This window comes from Leopardus geoffroyi, chromosome B4 (genome assembly GCF_018350155.1).
Source record: "Leopardus geoffroyi isolate Oge1 chromosome B4, O.geoffroyi_Oge1_pat1.0, whole genome shotgun sequence".
Classification (NCBI taxonomy): Eukaryota; Metazoa; Chordata; class Mammalia; order Carnivora; family Felidae; genus Leopardus; species Leopardus geoffroyi.
This window is the reverse complement of record NC_059341.1, coordinates 3,712,285-3,719,956: the sequence shown is the minus strand read 5'-3', so window position 1 is coordinate 3,719,956 and position 7,672 is coordinate 3,712,285. Positions and strand designations below refer to the sequence as shown.

The 7,672-nt window shown below is 42.4% G+C and overlaps 1 long non-coding RNA gene across 1 annotated transcript; it reads right to left on the bottom strand.

Annotated features, from left to right (window-relative positions):
- Positions 1 to 1,332: 1,332 nt before the first annotated feature.
- Positions 1,333 to 7,040, bottom strand: LOC123590803. Its single transcript, XR_006708983.1, has 3 exons — positions 5,991 to 7,040; positions 5,603 to 5,700; positions 1,333 to 4,880 (listed from the first exon to the last, which is right to left on the bottom strand). It is a non-coding gene; the product is annotated as an uncharacterized LOC123590803 (long non-coding RNA).
- Positions 7,041 to 7,672: the final 632 nt, after the last annotated feature.

The following is a 7,672-nucleotide window of genomic DNA, read 5'->3' as shown; positions in this document are numbered from 1 at the left end:
CACGTTTTGCTTTATTGGAGTGAAGAAGGCAACATCAACCGCTTGACTCTCTACGGAAATTCTGTTTTCCTACTCAGTTTTACGGCACCTCTATTGCTATGGTTATAATTTTATATGATGCCTTCCTGGCATTCACAGAGCAAAAACATTATATGCAGTTTCTGGTGCCAAAAGGTGTAGAAAGTTCTGTGAAACCACAGAGGGGGAGAGAGTAATAGATTTCTTTTAAGATCATAACACTTTTGTTTGATTTCCCCCCCTCCTCTACGCTGGCTGCTGTTACTTTAAAAGTCTTCTGAAAAAAAAAAATTAAGAAAAAAAGTCTTCTGGCATTTAACTGGCAATAAACGGGGCAAAACAAACTGTTCCTTCCTCTAGATGGTGCAATTTTTATTGCTCTGTTTTAGAGCAACCAGATACGCCTTTTAGAAAAACACCTGTTTAGCCACCTTCTGTTTGTATAGCGTCGGGGTATCAGCGGACCCACTTCAAGGGGGAAGGAGGGGTTTTCTATGCGCCCCACGTTTTTCAAACACCCTTAGACACACCTGACATTAAGTAACACTGACGACACCAGCTCCTAAGCCAGGCGATTGCCCGGAGCTGAATCATAGACGGCTGAGCTCATCTTGAGCCCAATTGTCCCAGACGTTGAAAGCAAACTCACACGTCTGCAGGACCTCACAGGCCCTCCTGTGGATGTGGCCAAAGGGGTCAGCGTGGAATTATCTGCTCACACAGGATTTAGGAAGCCCGTGACCAGAGGGACCGTTTCCACACTAAGTCGGTGACACATCTCTGATCCCGTGGCGATGCTATGTGGCGGGAGCGGCGTGTGCTCTCCCGTGCGCGGCTGTGCTTCCGGTTTTCGCGTCTGTTCCATGCGTGTGCACACAGGCTCGCAGAACTTCAGAGCAGTGGGTCGGTACCAGGCGCTGAGCCTCGTGCCAACATCTCGCTCAGGAGGAAAAAAAATGGATTTCATAGCGGCAAATAGACTTCAAGGCAAAATTCGAAGGATCTAGAACATTCTTAGTCTTCTCAGGGCATCCGTAATTTTTTGCAATATGTTTCACCCCCAAGGCAAACAGATTGACAGACTCCACTATCCAATGGCTTTCTGTGTGTTGGCCACAGTTCTTCACTGCCTGCTTTAATTTTTTTTGTGGTCTTAGGAGCAACCCGAAATGAAAAGGTTATTATTTCCTACTTGGGAACCACTCAAAATCGCTTCCGGACCGACCTCGTCACCCTTTCCTCGGGTGTCCTGTCTCCTGTTCATTGTCATGCAGTGTAAGTAGAATTGCTTTTCTCTAATAGGACCTTCTTGGGTTGCTCCCTTCACTAAGAACATTATAATAATAACGATGATGATAATAATAATAACACTTCGTTTTATGGCATATTTCCTGCCCCTACTTTGCTAAGTATATTACCCAGGCTATTTATTTTACTCAGCATTAGGAAGCCCTTATTACTTTATGGTACCATTTTACCATCAAGGATCACAGACAGCTTAAGGGACGGCCAGATATCACACAGCCAGGACTCAGAGCTCAGCCGTTTTATTAAAAACCTCCTAACAAAATGTCGAAATCGGTCCGTTTCTGTCTGTAGCTTTGACAATGTTTGCTTTTAACACTTCATTATTAGGTGCCCCTAAATTAGTTACATCTTCCTTGGAAAATGGACACTTTCATGTCATATGATAACCCTTTTTATCTTTAGTAGTGGTCTCTCCCCTTAAGTCTCTTTAGCTTGAGAAAATAATATTACACCAGCTTTCTTTTGTAGAGATCTGTGTAACACGAGTGTGTGCGCAGACACTTAACGTAAATGCAAACATATATATATGCACACATACACATATGCATATATATGTGCATGTGTAAGCTTATTTATAAGTTCATATATATTTATCAGTTTACAGGAAGAAACATTTTCAACCGCCCACATTTTCTAAATTCTTATAATTTGGACGTGCCTCTAATAAGCAGCAATTAGCTAGATGTTTTTAAATACTGTGTTAAAATATTTACATTTTAACCAGAATGTTTGGTCCGTTGACACTGAACATGACAGCGGAGAGTGCTAATTGCCTGCAATATCCTTTCCCACTTTTTCCTCTGGCCCATGGGACCGTCTGTCATTCCCTCATAGAGCTGAATGTCCCAGCTAAATGGAACCGAGCGCAGGAAATCAGGAGGTGAGTGGAGGAACACAGCCAGCTCCCAGGAGACTGGGTCATAACCTCAGAAAGGAAGCCACAGTCCCACCCTCCACCCCCGCCCCCACTGTTGTTGTTGACTCTGAAATACTGATGGCTGAATTTCCCTTGGAGCTGGTGATGCCAACCAAGAGAAGAGGAGGACAGGGCATCCCACCAGCCTGGCCCCTCACGCAGGACCGCCAGGACAGAGACAGACACACTCCTCCGTCTGTGCTCTCCAGTTAGCACCATTTATGCTATAGCTCTTGTTTTGCCTTTCCTCTTTGTTGAATTCTTTTAAATGCATTGAGGTTTGTGACTCCAGTCTGGTATTTAAATTTCCACCAAGTGTGATCTACAACGCCGATTTCTATTGTTGTAGTGTCATTTCATGGTTTTCGTAAAGAAGTCAGAAGATAATCAATGTCTTTAGCCTCCAGCATGATACAAAGGCCTGGAAACAATGGGCATCTGTAATATTTTTTATCCAGTATTTTAAGCCTAATTGTTAAAATTCTATGAATCAACATATTTCGTTATTTCAGTTCTGGTCGTAGCAAATGCGTTCAGCTTTTGTCTCTCATTTACACTCAGCTTTGAAAAAAAAAACACATAACTTTAGTGAAGATACAGTTAGGCTGATTATTGATTTGTTTTCACTGCAAATAAAAAATAATCTCCACTGTTTTCTGATTCCCATCTTTGCAGTTAAGAAGTAACTCCGGGTCTTTTGGTATTCCTTTCTTGCTAAGGGTTCCAATAACTTCTCTTTCTTTGAAATTTCATTTTTTTTAGTCCTGATGTGGATTTTTTTACCCTATCCTGCCTGACATTGGACTTTTAGAATTGAGGACTGGTGTCTTTCAACAAATCTTGAAAATTCACACAAGTTAACTCCTCAGAATTTCTCTTATCTTCTAGAGTTCTGAGCAGGTGAATTGCAGAACACTTTCTTCATCATACCCCTTGAATTTTCTTTATTCTATTTCATTTTTTCTATTACTGAAATTTGTATTATTGCTTCAGATCTATTTTCTAATTCACTAATTGCCTCTTCAGCTCTGTAAGTCACAATTGAAATTGAATTAAATTCAATTTTTTTAACATTAGCTTTTGATTTCTTATTTCCAGAAATCCTATTTTTTCTCCCATGGTTGCTTTTATGTTTTTCAGGATTCTTATTGTTTGCTTACAGTTTTTAGTCACCTCCTATGTTTATGTATAATAAATATAATCAATTGATTGATTAATTACTTAATTAATGTAGACACATATAATACATTAGATCAGATTACATGGGATGTCAGTGTGCTGGGTTGACTCTGTGGTCTTCCTGCTGGCTCTCACTCACCGTGCTCCCCTTTCTCGAGGGCTTGTGACTGGTAGCTATGAGCTCATCTTCCATGAAAGTTTCCTGTGTAAGAATTATCTGAGGCTTATGTTGAAGGTATATTTCTCTAAAATATAATTTGTGTTTGCTTCTGTCAAACACAAAACATTTGCTTTTTGATGATTGCCGAAGGTCATTCGGCCCAAATATGTGGCTAGTTGATTCAGATAGTGTTACAGATGGATGTGAAGGCCAGCTTCTGGTTACATATGGGAGCATTTTGTTTAGGTCTCCTTATGCTTAGGACCAGGATTGTGGCATACACTTTTCCTTGCTGTTTCTTTCTCTGAAATGAGTTTATTTTTCTTTAACTCTCAGGTTGAAGAGTGCCTCATCAGGATCTAACAGTGTGTGTGTGTGTGTGTGTGTGTGTGTGTGTGTGTGCGCACACGCACTCATGCACACATGCACACACATTTTTGGTGTAGCATTGTGTGTTTTGGGCTGGATGATTGTTTAGGATTTGTAGCCTACCTCCAAAAAAAGAAGCTAAATCTCATGTTTTCCACCATTGTGTGCATCTGGCTCCTGGTTGCTATTCATATTAAACTCAAATCTTGCAATTTTGTATGAAGCAAAGATAAATCTGGGGCTCTTTCCCACACGACCACTGAGCTTTCTAAATGGCCAATCTCTGGACAAGTCTTACTCAGGCTTTGTTAGGTCCCAGTAATTTCATGAGCCACCATGAACATCTAGGGGGATCCCCCAGGTGACCTCTCCCCCCAGGTGGTCTTTTAATCTTTCCAATCGCCCAGCACAGGCTCCCCAGCGATCCCCTCCACAGTTTTGACACAGTCACATTTCACTTCCTCCCTGGGTACATCCAGCTCACATTAGCCACACTTTAACTCTGAGTCTTCAGATCATTTTGTGCTGTTTACATGACAGGGGTTCACCCTGGTGAGTTGGCAGGAGATAGGCCTGGCTTTAAACCCCAGCTCCATCATTAACTAACAAGTCACCTGGCCTAGTCTGTTCATGAATGGACATGGCCTTTGGGCCTTCTGATTCCTGGGAGGAAAGATGAAGTGGTGTTTTGTGTGTGTCTGTGTGTGTGTGTGTGTGTGTGTGCGTGCATGTGTGCACATGTGTGTAGTAATTCTTTCAGGAGCGGTGGAAAGCTGATGAGTGGCAGGAAACTGATTTTTTTCCCGCACCTGCCAACAGGTTCCATGTTGTTGGTAATGCCGTAGATATCTGGTTCTCATAGTAAACGTTCTGATGTGGAGTTGTCATGCGGTTCATCAACACTGTCCATCCATGCGTGATCTACATGATCTGGGAAACCACTGGAACGTTATCGTAGCCACGGTGCCCTGCCACACCTAACACACGCTGCCATGTGCCTACTAGGCCATTCTATCATGTCATAAGGGTATCAGGCCTTTTTTTCAAAGTGGTCATGGGTGGATCAGGAAAAAACAGGTACTGTGAATGTGTTTCCAATAGAGCAGAAAAATATAGAGATCAGCTGATCATTGTTGTAATGGAAGACTTCAGCCTCAAGATGTCTTTAAAAACCGGAAAAGTAACTGTGAACATGCCTGACTATGAATAGGAGGGAGAAATATAAAGGAAGCACGTGGCCGTCCCCCGCTTCATCTTCCTTGTGTTTGCTTTCAACATTTTGTGAATAAAGAGGTTAAGTATTATCCAATACTCATGAAGATTACAGAGAAACTTCATACATATAAGTACTAAATATTTATAATATACTTATATTATATTTATATATTAAATATTATATATAATATAAATAAATATATTTAGCATATAATATATATATTATTATATATTACTAAATATTATATATATACTAAATATATATAATATAATATATATAGTTACCATCCCTTTTTCATTATGAAGAACCACCTGTGGTTAGGCAAAATGACCAGAGATCAAGTGCCGGATGCACAGGTCACTAGTCCTGTGACCTTGGAAAATTGCTCCCACTTGGCTAGACTCGTTTATAGACTAGGTATCATGGCAATACCTACCTCAGGAGGTCTTGAGAAACATCGATGGTAAATGTCCATAAAACTTCCTGTGGAGGCTGGCACTTAGGAACCACAGGCACACAAACAGTTGAAGTGATCTTTGGTTAAAAAAATATTAAATTGATCAAGAAAGATACAAACAAGTGGAACCACCAATAATTTCTAGTTGGAAATAGTTTCTCTCACTGCACCCCAGGCTTCTTGCCTTCCCCCAAACATCACTTTCTCTGGCATTCATGTTGGGGGGGGGTAGTTTTGGCTGTAGGAATGGGCTATATCACCTAAGATTTATTACCTCTTTTTATCAAGTAACACCATGGTGTGGATGTTATTATATGTCAATAAATATGGATCTTGACTGGGTGATCATTTTTATTGGGCATAACACCTCACTCCATGGATATGACGGGATTTATCTGGCCATCCTCCTATTGATAGGCCTTAATGGTTCTTGTTTCCTTTTCTTTTCTTTTTCTGTAATGACCATCCTTGCTTTTCAGTTTTTGTGGCCTTGACCTTTTATTTCTGTAGGGAGAATCCCAAAGAGTAGAAGTGAACAATCCAACGGCCCCCTTTGCTAAGGTTTTGTATTGTTGCCGCCAAATTGCAGTCCATACCTGCTGTGACGATTTTCACCCCCACAAATAAAGCATGAAAGCATCTGTTCCCCCAAGTTTTTCAACCTTTGTTGATCTGATGACAACAAAAGTTCATCTCTTCATTGCGATAATCCGTGTCGCCTTGATCGCTGGTAGAGAGGTGCGGAGGCCGCGTTCACAGAATGGCGCCAGCAGGTTCTCGATAGCGTGGGAGACAGCAAGGCACGTGACAGACACCCAGCGATTCTCCACGTTCCCTGGAGCAGCTTTTCCTCTCTCAACACAGTGGCGGGCATGGCCCTATGGCTTGGAGCACCTTGCGTAGGGAAGACAAAAACCTTCTGAAAGACACGAGTCCTGAGAACACATCTCCCCCCAGTATTCAGAGAGAAGAAAGCCTACTCACGGTGGAACAGACATGGGGGTGAGTGGGTCAGGACGCAGAGCCAGGCACACAGGGAGGACCGTGTGGCAGAGTATGTGGCTGACGCTGGGACACCCTCCAAGGCAGCCGCCACAGGGCCTGAGCCATGATTGTGAACTCAAAGGGTTGCAGAGCCTCAGGCAGGGCAGGGCTGGTAACACCGCGACCAGGAAAGGAACTCCAACCCCACGAACACAGAGCTTTGCCATGACTCACCCATCATCACCGTGCTTCCTCTCTTCGCCTGATATTTGGAAGCAGGACAGCTGCCCTTTGGACCACGGAGGGCCCAAGATCCCTGGATAATTGAAAGCAAGTCTCAAGAGGGAGGGAAGGCCATGCCATAGTTTCTGTGCATGAGGGCATGTCGACACTTGAGCAATTTGCTGAGGAACCAAAAAAAAAAAAAAAAAGAACCCACAAGCTGGTAAAGCCTAACAGTTCAACTAGTGTCACTGAGCGCTTCACATGTTTTCTGGCATTTTGGAATTCTGGCTCTGAGAGTGTCCTATTTATATATATCTTTTCTCCATTTTTCTTTTTACTTTGGGTATTCGTCTGTTCCTCAGTGATAGAAAAGCATGATTCTACATCAGTGATATTAACTGCGGTCCTGAGTGTTGGAAATATTAGTGACAAGAAAGACCCACAGAGAGTGAAATTGAAATGCCAAGTGAAGTGACTTCTGGTTCTTTTGTTTTTAATTTTTTTTTAATTTATTTATTTTGAGAGAGAGAGAGAGAGAGTGTGTAAGAATCCCAAGCAGGCTCCATGCTGTCAGCACAGAGCCCTCCTCGGGGCTCGAATCCATGAACCACGAAATCATGACCTGAGCCCAAATCAAGAATTGGATGCTTAACTGACTGAGCCACCCAGGCGCCCCCCTATTCTTGCCAGTGCCTTCGAAAGTCAATTAAGCAATAGAAAAAATGTAACATTTCAGAAACCTTTCAAGCATTAACAGATCCTTGGAGGGGATAGGCAACACCCAAGTTCTTTGGGGCTCGGAAACTCCAGAATGAGAGTTGGAAGTTGGGGCGCAGTGAG